The sequence below is a fragment of the Nyctereutes procyonoides genome, unplaced genomic scaffold (genome assembly GCF_905146905.1).
Source record: "Nyctereutes procyonoides isolate TBG_1078 unplaced genomic scaffold, NYPRO_anot_genome, whole genome shotgun sequence".
Classification (NCBI taxonomy): Eukaryota; Metazoa; Chordata; class Mammalia; order Carnivora; family Canidae; genus Nyctereutes; species Nyctereutes procyonoides.
This window is the reverse complement of record NW_026575025.1, coordinates 3,873,516-3,886,908: the sequence shown is the minus strand read 5'-3', so window position 1 is coordinate 3,886,908 and position 13,393 is coordinate 3,873,516. Positions and strand designations below refer to the sequence as shown.

Genomic DNA, 13,393 nt, shown 5'->3' with positions numbered 1-13,393 from the left:
GCCCCAAATTGCAGATCTATGAGCCATATAAATGATTGGGTGGTTTGTTACAGAGCAATAGGAAACAGACACACCACTCTTCCCTCCTTCCCTCCTCCCAGAGTTGTGTAAAAGTCTTAGAGCCTTACCTAGGCCTGGGTACCTGGGTACCAACAAGACTCTGATACCAACTTTCTTGACCACAAGGACCTTCAGGTCTCCTGCTTTGTAGCTCCTGTGCCACCTTTGGGATGGGGGAATCATCTCAGAGGCTGGGACCTGCAAAGCCATACTCTTTTTTTTTTTTTTTTTTTTTTTTTTTTTTAGAGACCGAGCACAAGCAGGGGAGGAAGGGAGGGCAGAGGGAGAGAAAGAATATCAAACAGACTCCATGCTCAGCATGGAGCCCATTGCGGGGCTTGATCTCATGACCACAAGATCATGATCTGAGCCAAAATTAAGAGTTGGACACCTAACTGACTGAGCCACCCAGGTGCCCCAAGCCTTTTAAGGTCTTGCCATATCACCATCTCCCCTACCTCCAAGTTGGCCATTTGATAACTTCTCTCAAGTCTTTCTAGGGTAGTTCTTCTTGCTCCTTTTCCCACCTCCCAAACTCTTGGCTTCACTTCTGGAATGGACCGAGGAATTCCCCAAAAGGAGGAAGTTGTCTCTCGCTAGAAGCAAATGGCCAAGGCAAATCATGACAAAGCCTGTCCGCTGCTGGGATACCAAGCTAATTTGATATCTTAGTAAATAATTCAGACACCCCTCTCCTCAATGACTTAAACTTCCAGTATGTACCAGGCAGTGTGCTAGGTGCTGGGGAGACAGGGACAAGCAGCAGGGCCATTCATAGGCCCAGGCAAGAGGGCCACCTGTGTCCACTCAGAGCTTACACCCCACTGCCTTCCACAGTTGTGCTTCAGATATCCAAAACCCTACACATGTCTGCCTAAGTGGTTCCAATATGCGACTCCTTCAGATCCGTCCTTCTGAGAGGACAGAAGCACCCGTAGAGGGGTGACTGGGTGGTAGCTGTGGGTAAGAAGTGTAGACAGAGCTTGGGCACGTGGGCTGAGGTTCTAAGTCCTAGGCCACTCGTATGGACAGGACAGACATGGGGATGGGAAAAGAATCTGAGTGGATGGGCTGAGAGTGGAGGGGTCAGGGCTAACTCACCCCACACTGCCTCATTCCTGCACAGAATTCTAAGGAGTCCGAGAATTCTAAATTTGAGCATGGCCCTTTTGGTCATTTTAAAGAATATTTCTCAAGGTAGGAGGATAAGCATTTTATTTTATAGTCTAGTAAATGTTGAAATGTAAGGTATGTGGGGCCCAATCTTATATTAACATGTTAGGGGAGTTCTGTGGAACAGGACCATTAGACCCTGAGCTCCTCTAGAGATAGTGGCAGCTCTGGCACCATGGAGGAACTGCAGAGGGTGGTAGGAGAGTATGGCAGAGATTCTAAAATCTGCCTGCGGATGGCCCCTCCATGTTGCCACAGCTGCCACTATCTCTGACGTGGAGTGACAGACCAGAAGGGGTAGCAGATGGGACTCTTGTGAGTGAAAGTCTGCCTGGAGGGGAAGGGAGGGACTGATGTGATCCAGCTGTTTTGCCAAGTGCCAATCACCATCATATACCCTCAGCTTGAGGGGAGGGACATGGGATAGGGTAGAAGAGGAGGGTATTCTATGCCCATTTTGCATGGGTTGGCTAGGAACCCAGTCCAAGAGTAGCACACTGGTCCTGAAAGTGGTCCCTGGACCAGCATCATTCAGGAGCTTGTTAAGCTCTGGCCCCTTGCCGGAAAGATGGTGTCCCTCTATGGGAAGGACAACAGTGTGGACACTGCCAGGCTTAAAGATCCCCCAGACTCACTCCCCTAACTTGGTGTGAAGATTCTATAAGGAAGACTTTTTACTGGAAAGAGAATGTGTATTGAGCATGCACAGTGTGCAAGAGTGGGCAAACATTTCATGAACGCTACCATGTTTAATCCTCAACAGCCACTGTCATGACGGATATTCTTATTCCCCAAGTACAGGCTTCTCCCAGAGAAGTTCAGTACCTTGCCTTGGGTCACCAGGCTCCCAGGATGCTACCCAGTTTTCGTGATTCTCAGACCACTCTAACTTCTTCACCATTATGCCCAACAGTGGTTCTCAAACTTGCTTGTGATTTGGAATCACCTAGAGGCCTTGTTAAAAACAAATTGCTAGGCTCTTACCCCAGGGTATCCCACTCAGTCCGTCTAGAATGGGGTTCCAAAACACATAGTCCTAACAAGTTCCCAGATGCTGCTGCTGCTGTTGTAGATCCAAGGACCATGCTTTGGGAAGCACCATGCTGGGCTGGGATCCAGCTCCCCACCCTACTCCACCCAGGCAAAATGGGCATAATCATACCCTCCCCACAATGGCGTCCTTTGTGAGATGCCAATGAGATAATGGGAGTTAAAGAGCTTTGTCAGCTGCAAGGTGAATGGTCCTTGTCTTAAGGAGGAAAGCTGCCTGAGGCTGGGTCCTGCCTGGGGTCTGGGAGTGCGGAGGGCTGGGATGCAGGTCCTGGCACCACAGCCCAGCCCTCTGGAGATCTTTGCAGCCCATCTTAATTCTGACTCACTTCTTAAGAGAGAAAACCAGCTTCTGGGGCTCAGGCCAGCAGCTCCTCCTGCTACCTGCCTCATCAACCCACGCGTCCTTTCCCACCTCGGGCAGCCTGCTGAGTACACCCCAACAGCTGGCTGGCCAGGGCCACTTCTCCAGGGGCCAGTCCAGGCAGGCGGGGGCAGCGAGGAGCTTGTGATCCTGGGCTTGGGGCCGGATCCTGCTCCCCGCTAGCCTGGGACTCAAGAGGCCATGACTCCCCTTCTCTGAGTCTCAGGTAGTTCATCCAAAAAATGGGCGCAACAGGAGTCCCATGGCGTAGAGTCGTGCGAATTTAAGGGCCAGTCCTTTTAACATGGCTTGGCATAGAGCCCGGCCGCTGGCGAGGGCCCAGTCAGTGGTAGTTGTTGGTATTTTCAAAAACTGCCTGGGCGCAGGCCGCCTGCTGATAAAGGCCGGGAGTTGGAACGCAAACCGCTCCCACGCCGCCCGGGTCGCGCCCGGATACACCCGCCCAGGAATGCCAGCTTGGGGCCGGAGGCCGCCCGCCCCGGGTGGGGTTGGCAGGGCAGAGCAGGATTAGGGAGGCGCTGGGCGGAGAAGGGCGCGCCTGGGGCGGGCGGGGTAGGCCGGGGGAGAACGCGACCCCGGCGGGGCGGCGGGAGGGGCGGGGGCGGGGGGGGCGCTGGGGCGGACGAGGAGGGCCCAGAAGGGGCGGGACTGTTAGGCCGAGCAGTGAGTGGGGCTCCCCTCGCAGCCGGGGCTGGAGCGCGGCCCGGGCGGGCGGGGAGCCAGGCTGCAGCCCCGCAGGGCCGGGGGCCGGAGGGGCGCGGAGGACCGAGCCCAGGAGGCGGGCGGGGGCGGGGCCGGCGGGGGGGGGGGTAGGGAGGCCGCCGCGGGGCGGGGCCGGGGGCGGGGAGGGGGCGGGGCCAGGGCGGGCCGGGGGCGGGGCTGGCGAGCCTCTCCGAGGGAGGCCTGGTGGGCGGAGCCAGGTCGGGCCCCCGGCCAGGCTCTCCCGCGGGCGGGGGCGGGGCCGGGGGCGGGGCCAGAGCGGGCCGGGGCGTGTCCTCCGGAGGGGCGGGGCCTGGCCCGGCCGCTGCGATCCCCGACGGTCGCCAGTGGGACCGGCGAGCACTGAGCCCGGGGCCGCGCAGTCCGACGCGGACGGGGCGAGCGGGCGACGCGGGCCTGCGGCGCCGAGCACACAGCGCAGCCAGCAGGTGAGCGGCAGGGGGGAGGCCGGCCGGCCGGACTGCAGCGAAGCCAGTCTTCGTCACCCCTGCCGGGCTTTCTCGGAGCAAGTGACAGGGCCACGGAGCAGCGGGGGGGTGAACAGGAGCCTGAGTCCCCGAGTTTTGATCCCCCAGTCCGGCTCCGTCGTCTACCAGCTGGGCGGCCCCGGGCCCGGCCCTCCCCGCCCTGCTCTGGACTTCTCGGGTTCCATACACCGGGGAGGCTGAGCCTGGTGAACTACGTGCTCTGGTTGCCCTTTCCCACAAAAACCCCGGAAGGCGAGGGCTGGCAGGTGAGAGCCACAGGTATGCACGCGCGCTGCCTAGCTCTCCCCGCCGAGTGGCACTGAGCCAAGGGAACTCTCCTGGATCGTTAAGCGGAGTACTTGAAAGCTCACACCAGTTCCTCGGTTGGGGCTTGAACCCACAAGCCCTGGGGAAGAGGCCCAAAGCAGGGAAATGTCAGTCTCCCCTTCCTCCCAATACTGAGATCCCCCTAAGACTAAAGACTCCCAGCCTCAGCGGGGCTTTTGTCCCCTTCCTGGGGCATTTCCAGGTGAGCTGGCCTGGGAGGCCCTGGTTGGAAACCAGGGGACAAGTGCTTATGGGAGGTGGGTTGGGTTTTGGGTAAAGCAGGGAAAACCCCACCAAACTCTGGGCCCAGAGTCAAGCCCAGGGCCCAGGGCTCTTGCTGCATGCTCGGGGTTAGTTCATTGGGCTGGAGGTTTCTGTTCCTGGTGGTAATGGGTGCCCTGTGCCAGGGCCATAGTAAGCTGGGCAGCCTAGTTCCGCAGGCAAGATCTTAGGCTTTGGTACCAGACCGAGTAGGATTCCACTCCCTCCAAGCTTCAGTTTCCTCATCTGTAAAATGGGAGTCCTGATAGTACCCAAGGGCAGTAGCGAAGATTAAACAGAATAATTCATATACGGTGTTTAGCAAGGTCCCAGACACCCAGTGAGCCTGCACTATATGACAGCTGCTCTGATGCAGATGGGCAGGTGATGGGCTGGCTTCCTGCCTGGGAATGAGCCTGTTTTTGGAGGGCCAGAGGCTGGCTGCAGCCCCTCCTGACCAGAAATTCCCACCTGCCACCTGCATCACTTTGTCCATTTCGGGTTTGGGGAGTGTGTCATCTAGACCAAAGAGTGGTTGAGTTTTCTGTAATAGTGCTTGAGGCTGGCGGTCATCCAGTGAAGTAAACCCAAAAATGTTTACTGAGCACCTACTATATTAGATAGTGCAAGGAGATACAGAGGTGATCTAGCCAGATCTGGGCTCTGCCCTCATTTTGAGTTGCTGACAGTGAGAGGGTTCCCCCACCCCCACCAGGCTCCTGCTGGGGAAGATAACACACACCCAGGGCTTGGGGCCAGATGAGATTTCATGAGTCTGTACTGCTCTGGTGTCTGGGACCCAGCTATTCCACTGAACACTTGGCTTGAGGTGAAGGTGAGGGTCAGTGTGGGCGCCTGTTACCTGTTCAATCAAGGCGGGGCACTGAAGAAGAAAGACTGGGGGTGCTGCATGTCAGCTCCCTGAATGCCCTGGGGAGATGGAACCAGCTAGAAAGTAGTATGGGACTGCAAGCTGCACTATATGGAGGAGATAGTGTGTGTGCCTCTGGGAGGGGAGGGTGCTTAAAAGCAGTGAGACCCTAGAGAAACCAGGGTAGGGAGAGGGGGGAGGGGCTTCCTAGTCCTGGTGACTCGAGCAAGAGTTTCTGCCTGGGCTCCCAAGTCCTGGTTGGGCTTGAATCAGCTTGGGGCCACAGACTCCCCTGTCTAAGCATGTAAACAGTGTAAGATTAGAGTGTGGTGTTGTGGGGAGGAAGAGGGTCAGTAGGTGTGAGGCCCGTGGGGGGAGGAGAAGATGTGAATTTCAGACAGTACTTACTAAGCCAATACTGGGAAGTCTTCCCCACACCCCTCCAGCCCACATGATGAATGACGAAGGATGACACACTGCCCCCATCTTCAGTTGCTGACCTTCTGGGAAGGGATACCAGGGACTCTGATAGGAGACAAAGGGAAAAAAGGATTACAAGGAACTTTCATGGATGAGGTAAAATCTGGGAGGGCGGGGGAGAAGTGTCTTAAGAATTGGGAAGGTTTCCTCAGCTCCAGTGAAAGCTTTGGGCAGAGGAAAATACCTAGGCAAAAGCACAGGGTCAAGGCGTTCAGGGAATTTTTAAGCAACTGCTAGGCTGATCCCGTCCACCCAAAGGACTGGGATGGCGCAGGGATGTGAAGGGGGGATGGTAGGTTGGATCAACTCATGGAAGGCCTTCAATGCCAAGGGGAGATGTTTGGATCTGATGTGTAGACAGTGAGAGCCACTGAAGGTTTTTGAGCTAGGGAGTGACATAATCAGAGGGGCACTTTAGGAAAGCAGCCTGCTAGATGTGCTGGGGTGAGGGGCCCAGAGGTCAAGGGAGAATGATCCCGCAGCTATGGTGATGGGGAAGGAGTGGGCCTGCAGGTCTGTGGGAATGTCTGCTGCTGGGAGTGAAGGAAGAGGCAGCATCAGAGGGGTGGGACGAGAGCCAGGGCAATGTAGAGAGCAGAGAGAGGATCCCCACGTATGACCTGTTTTTCTTCCTATTCCCCCATCCAGCCTCAACCCTGGTGCATAGCAGGGGCTCAGAGGTGCTGGGGAGGGTGATGCATGCTATGGAGTGATAGGGAAGGAGCCGCCCAAGGAGGCCCTGTGCTTACCGATGAAGGGGGGGAGCATCCAGGCCAAGTGGTGGGAGCTTGCACCAGTTAGTTGGTGGGTTTGAGAGCAGGGTGGACGGGGAGCAGTGCCTGTGCCTCTCCGCCTCCTGGCTATAGCCCAGGGAGAGCTGGGGTGAAAGCTAGCTGGTGGGGACGGAAATTTCCCATATGTGGGGAGTGAATTTTGGTTGGCTCTTCTGAAATTTCAGCAATGTGGGGCAGCCCCTTCTCTTGAATCTTCAGACTTTGGGCCACTGCCTGGAAGCTCCTCCTCCTTCTCATTCCTCCCCACCCTGGGGACCCAGTCCTGTGCCACCTGAAGATGCACACACACACCCAGGGTGAACTCTCACACGTGTAATAATTGCGCCCACCCCCTTACCTTCGCTTACCCCTCCGGGCCCAAGGCTGAGCAGATCCAAGCCCTATGCATTCTTCTGGGTTTGGAGCATCTGGGTCCAGCTGGCACCCCCTGGTTTTGGCTTGGCCTTGACCCCTTGATCCAAACCATTATAGTCACTTCTTCCACCCCATGGGAAGCTCCAAGGGGGCGGTTATGATTTAATCAAGAGCATCAAACAGTCAGAAGTTGGCTCAGTGAGAGGTGGGGGTGGGGGAGGGAAGAGCCTTCTCCCCTCTGTGGGACAGGATGGGGCCAGGGCTTGGGGGGTCTGTTTAATCTCAGCAGGAACTGCCCTGCCCACCGGCTTCCCCTCCTCTAAGCCTGGATCTGAGGAGCCAGGAGGGAAGCCCAGAGGTAAACACAAGGAGCAGTGTGGTATGTGTCGCTTCCCTCCTCCCCTTGTCTCCTCCTGAAGCTGCCTGTTAGGAGCCAGCCACAGGCTCAAGACCTCTGTAGCAGGCCCAGTTGGTGTCTGGGGGCTGGCTGGTTCCTGACTCACCCTGGGGATCCCCCTACACTTTGGTTTTCCTGTCAGCAGCTGATTCACTGTGTGCTGACATGGAGAAGCAGCTGAAAGAGAAGAGGCCTGTATTCTGGTTCTTGGGGTTAGTTCCAACTCTGCTGTTTCCAGGCTATGTGACCCCTGATATGTTCCTTCTCTCTGGGCTTCCCTTCTCTGTTGTGCACACGCCTGTAAGTTACTTGGCTTTTAGGAAGTTATGTGGCCTGGGATCTGTTGTTGGCAAAGTAGGGCACGTGTGAGCACATGCACACACATATGCACGCACGCACCCAGGGTGAACTGGGCGACTCGGCTCACACGTGCAATAATCGCGCCCACCCTCTTACCTTCACTTACCCTACCTGGAGCAATGTCACCTACCTCCGCCTGTCTGTAAATTAGGGAGGTGTCAGGGCCTGATGGCAAAAAGCTGTGGACTCGAGCTAGCATCTGGACGCTGCCCCTTCCGAGCTTTGTGACTGTGACCCTTTCTGAGCCTCAGTTTCTGAATTTGTAAATTGGAAGATGGGAACAACCTCATAGGGTGGTGGGAGAGTAAAATGACACAGAGCAGGTGCCTCCTCCGTGTGACCCCAGGCTTTCTGAGGGTGAGTAGGTCTGAATGTGGATGGCAGATTTCTCTGAACCCTTCCTTTCCCTCCTCCCTCCTCTGGGCTTGTCTACACTGAGTCCTTTCCTCTTCTTCCGTTGCTGTTTTGTGGCATATGGAGTGTCTCCGTGAACCCTCCCAGGCAGGGACTGCCTTGTCCATCCTTGTTTCCTTGACTCCTGGCACAAGGCCTGGCACACAGCGGGCTCCTCAGGAAATGATGGTTGAATGAATAAGTAAGTGATTCTCCTCGGGGTGGCCCAGCAGGACCCAGCTCGGTGCCAGATCCTTGGTGACTCCTTGGCAAAAGTGGAGCTGGGAAGCAGGATCTGGATGCCTGTGCCTTGTCCTTCAAGTCTGCCCATCCTGCTCCTGGAACCTGGGTCCAGGGAGGCGAGCATGGTTTGGCTGGTCTGGGACTGCTTGGGGTAGGGCTTCAGCTTCCGTTGTGAGGCCTGGCCTTTCCCCTCCTGAGAGGGGAACAGCCCGACTTCCTCTGGTTCCAGCCTAGTGAAAGGGCTGCTTTGACCCTTAGTGACCCCTGACTTGGTCAGCAGTTATTTGTGGAAGGTGCTGCTACCCTCTGGGAGGCCCAGCCCTGACAGTCTCTTTGCAGGCCACCAGGTATGTAACTCACTCTCCCCTCTGGCTTCTCTCCCCACAGTAGGGGCTTCTGACTCTCCTTTGGACGCTGTGCCTGACTTTCTTTCTTGTATTGAGGGGTGATCTGGGACAGAAGTTGTTTCTGGACCTTGGCTTATAGAGCCGATGCAGGCGCGTGGACACAGTGCTGGAGTCTGGGTGTTAGGAAGCCTGGGTTCAGTCCTGGCTCTGCTGTGAAGTTGTACAGTGACTTCATCTAGGGATGTGACTCTCTAGGTTGATTTTCTTATTCTTTGGGCAGTAAGTGCTCCAGAAGCCGGCCTGGGAGTCCAGCTGGGGTTGGCCCAAATTGGGAAAGAACCATAAGCAATGTCACAAACCAAACTGCCTGAGGATGATTCCTGCCTCTGCAGCTTACCTGCTGGGTGAGACCTGTGGCAAGTGTCTTAGCGCCTCATTTCAGGATCTAAAATGGAAATCATAATAGTATTTACCTCATGGGGTTGTTGAGAATGATATGAATTAATATATGTGAAGCACTCATCATAGGTGCCTGGCACATAGTAAGTGCTAATATATATAATGTAGTAATATGATATAATATATCATAATATATATAATATAGTAATATATTATATAGTATATAGTATATGTAATATATATACTATATATTATTATATTATATATATTATATTATATATATATATATCAGCTGGCTTTGGTAGTGCTATTATTAATAGGAAGCAGGATTTAAATCTCTGGGGGTATGAAAGCTTGGTGAATAGCCTGAGTGTGCGGATCAGGAGACCCCAGCCCGTCCTTTACTTGCCATGTGACCTTGGCCAAGTTACAGCCTTTCTCTGGCTACAAAACTATTAACTATTATCCTGCATTTGTTGCAATTAGCTTTTGTGAGTCGCATGTGATGTCACGGTGGGTAGTCGCAGAGCTTTATTCAGGACTCTGGGTGCCTAGCCCATTCTCCTGCGTGGAGACAGACAGCCACTGTAGGTGGGCAGGTCCTGGTGCTGCCATGGGGTCACTGCAGACACAGAATGGCAGAGCTGCCCCCACCCCACGACTGCACTCAAGGCTGAAAAGTAGATGAATAAGTACATTTAATTACACAACAATGGGATTATACAGATCAGATTGCAGACTTTTATTTTTTTTATTTTTCCCAATTTTCTGAATCTTCTGCAATGATTTCATATTCTTATGCTCAAGAAAGAAGGAACACACACAATAGAGCTATCGAGCAACTACTATACATATTTAAACAGAAATGTATTATTTGAACTTGGAATCACATTTTTGTTGTTAACAAATCGTTTTGTTTTGTTTTGTCTTTTTCCCCAAGAGGGGCCAGTATTGGTTTGAAGTGAGTATCAATTTGCCAAGCCGCAGGACTGAAGGAGTGTCTGTGGAGGGAGTGGCTATGCCTGCTGGCCTCAGAGCCTGGGAGACAAGAGGCAGATATGCTTGGAGGTGTCCTCCAACTTCCATCCTGGGGCCATGCACCCTGAGCGCTGCCTGTTTAGAAAGCTTTCCGGGATCCCTGGGTGGCGCAGCGGTTTGGCGCCTGCCTTTGGCCCGGGGCGCGATCCTGGAGACCCGGGATCGAATCCCACGTCGGGCTCCCGGTGCGTGGAGCCTGCTTCTCCCTCTGCCTGTGTCTCTGCCTCTCTCTCTCTCTCTTCTGTGACTATCATAAATAAATTTAAAAAAAAAAGAAAAAGAGAAAGCTTTCCAACAGTCCTGGACACCAGAGGGCTTAATTTCCTCGTGTGTAAAATAGAGATGATGATGATGATGATGATGATATCCAACTCAGGGCGGTGCTGTGAGGATTAAAGGTCCCTAACACACGGTGAGATTTTAGAGCTCCCTCTTCTGAATTTGGAACCCAATGGAAACAGACCACAGACAGAGCTGGGGCTCCGACAGGCAGCGTCAACACTGAGCAGGCTGGCCGGGGAACGTGGCTTCAGATCCGGGGCCCAGAGGGCTTGCTGACCGTCTGCCCTCGAACTGGCAGAGTTACCTGTCCGGTCACAGGCGGCGCTGGGCAGGGGCCAGCCTCCCTGCAGGAGCAGGTGGCAGCAGCGAGGGCGGCGCAGATGGGACGCCGCCTGCAGGCAGCCTGGCTCTGGGGGAGGCGGGGCCCCGCAGAGCATGCGCGGTGCGTCTCCTGGCGAGCCAATCACAGAAGCCTCTGTTGGGGTCCAGGAAGTTAAGGGAGGGGGCGGAGCGAGTCCCGAGGTGCCCTCCCGGTAGAGGTCCCTCCTTAGGGAAACAAGTGGAGAGGGGAATATATGTTCCCCTGGTGACTACTATAAGGCGCTTTGAATGATGCCAGGTATGCAGGAAGCGCTCAATACATGTTAATTTGTCGTTGCTAATAATCCCGATACACCATGAATAATTCTACTACAGTTGGAAAAGTCACTCTCGCGCTCGCTGTTTTAGGAGATGGTTTATTAGGATGTTGTTGCCCTGTAAGACGCCCGCCCCGGGTGTGTAGAGGAAACAGAAACTTTAGCTGGAGGGCGGAGGGCGGGTGGGGACGATTGGTTTGTCTGGGGCCTAGACCTTGGGTCCCTGTGGGTCACAGAGACAACCCCCCTCGCTGACTGACCTCGGGTGAGCACACAGCAGAGGAGTCGGGGGTGGGGGTTAGGAGGGCGTGTGGGTCTGGCTGCACTGGACATTAGGACGCTCTGGGTGAGGCCGCCCGAGCCCCTCTCCTGGCGGGGCGGAGCACGGGCTCCCCGTGGGCCAGGAGGCTGTAGAGCACACTACCCAAATGGTGCCTCTCAGAAGTCCCTAGGGGGCAAGCTGCAAGTAGGGGACCTAGGTACGGGCCAGCTCCTCCTCCTCCCTCTGCTCGCCTTTGGGTGAGTGTCTCAACGGCTCACAACCTTGGTTTCCTTCCTCGTGGACTTTGGGGTGGTTGGTGATAACCCTCCCCATGGCTCGCCTGTGGGAGGATTCAGTGAGGCAATGGGTCTGGGCGAGATGCTGAGCAGTCCCCCCCACACACACACACACGCACACACGCAGTGTGCATCCTCAGGGAACCCCAGAGAATGATGTGAAGGCTGCTCCTGCCACCAGAGACAGAGGACTCTGATCCGGGGTGAAGGAGATTTCCAGGGCTGCCCACAGCTCCGGGGGTCAGGAGGGCCTTAGGCTTCAGGGTCCTCCATCCTCGATGGGACTGTCTGAGCCCAGCTTTGACCTGAGTGTTCTTGGCCTAGTGTGGAACTCAGGGGCTTGTGTTGACCCCAACGGGATTGTAGTGTTGTGTCACTACCTATCGAGTTTGTTGGACAGCATCCAGCCTTTGCTCCCATACCTAAAGGCTTGGAGAACTCACTATCTTTCATCTCTGCCCAGATCTGACTCTTAAAAAAAATATGGTATAGAATCTGAGCAAATTCATTCTCCGGTAGCTTCCACTCATGGTCCTGATCATGTTCATTGAGATGATTTCCCTGTGGAGTGTGAACACTCTCTGGGGAGAGCAAGCCCCTCTTGTAGCAGAGGCCACCCCAGGCCAGTGGTTCTGATGTAGGAAAGAGGTATTTCTGTCAACTGTTTAAAAACCATTGTCTCTATCTGAACCAAATGGGCGCGCGTGTGCACACACACACACACACACGGTTGGGATTATACCATATGAACCACTTCCTGCTCTAGGTTAACACTGTAGAGGGAGGTTAACACTGCGGAAGGAGAATTGTTCCGTGATATTCAGTATTCTTCCACAGTGTGTTTCCCAGATCCGTAGTGTCACACTATGTGGATCTACCGTGGCCCAGTTTAGCGTTCTCCTACTGGCGCACATTTAGGCCATTTTGAATTTTTCATTAGCTTGCACATCACTATAGTGACCACCTCGTCCATACATATATCTTGTGCTCAAATCTAATACTCTCCATGGGGTGAATTCCTGGAAGTGGCTTTTAAACTCATGGTCCGGGGGCACCTGGGTGGCTCAGTGGTTGAGCGTCTGCCTTCGGCTCAGGTCATGATCCACTGGTCCTGGGATCGAGTCCTGCATCGGGCTCCCTGCATGGAGCCTGCTTCTCTCTCTGCCTGTGTCTCTGCCTCTCTCTGTGTGTCCCTCATGAATAAATTAAAAAATATATAAATAAACTCATGGTCTGAGGACCAGTTCTCAAGACAAAACCTTTTCCCCAATACCCACCAGAATGTACCCCCAAACTTAGCTCCAGCCCCACCAGAGAGAAAGAGGGCATTGTGTCCCTTGATGTTAGGTAGCAAGCCCATAGAAGGAAGGGGCTGGTGCCTGTGTGTGTGTGTGTGTGTGTGTGTGTAAGAGACAGAAAGAGAGAGTCAGACAAATGGGCTGCTTTTCCTCTTCAACGAGGACTTTTGACCCTTCTTCTGTCTCCCTTCCAGGAGCCTGTGGTGTCATTAACTAATTATAAGATCTCTTTACTATTTAATGACCTTTCTCCATGGTGACTCCTTCCCAACAGCCTTCTGGGAGCCAGGGAATGGGGAGATGAGTCCGTGGGAGGAAGTTTCTCTGGAGCAGGAGGTGGATCCTGGAGGTGTCAGAGTCTCCCGGAGAGTTTGTTAAAGCACAGATCATACCCCCAGAGTTTCTGATTCCATTGGTCTGGGGTGCAGCCCGGGAACGTGCATTGCTAACAGGTTTCTAGGAGATGCCGTTGCTGCTGGTCTGGGAACGATGATTTGA

General features: G+C 54.5%; 1 protein-coding gene across 2 annotated transcripts in view; it reads left to right on the top strand.

Moving 5' to 3' along the window:
- The first annotated feature begins 3,669 nt into the window (after positions 1-3,669).
- CD82 (CD82 molecule) overlaps positions 3,670-13,393 on the top strand; it is a 51,094-nt gene continuing 41,370 nt past the window's right edge. The window contains exon 1 of one of the 2 annotated variants that reach the window (XM_055314376.1): positions 3,670-3,816. The gene's annotated coding sequence lies outside the window, so the exon portion shown is untranslated. The remainder of the gene's footprint in view (positions 3,817-13,393) is intronic. The other variant, XM_055314382.1, reaches the window with a different exon arrangement.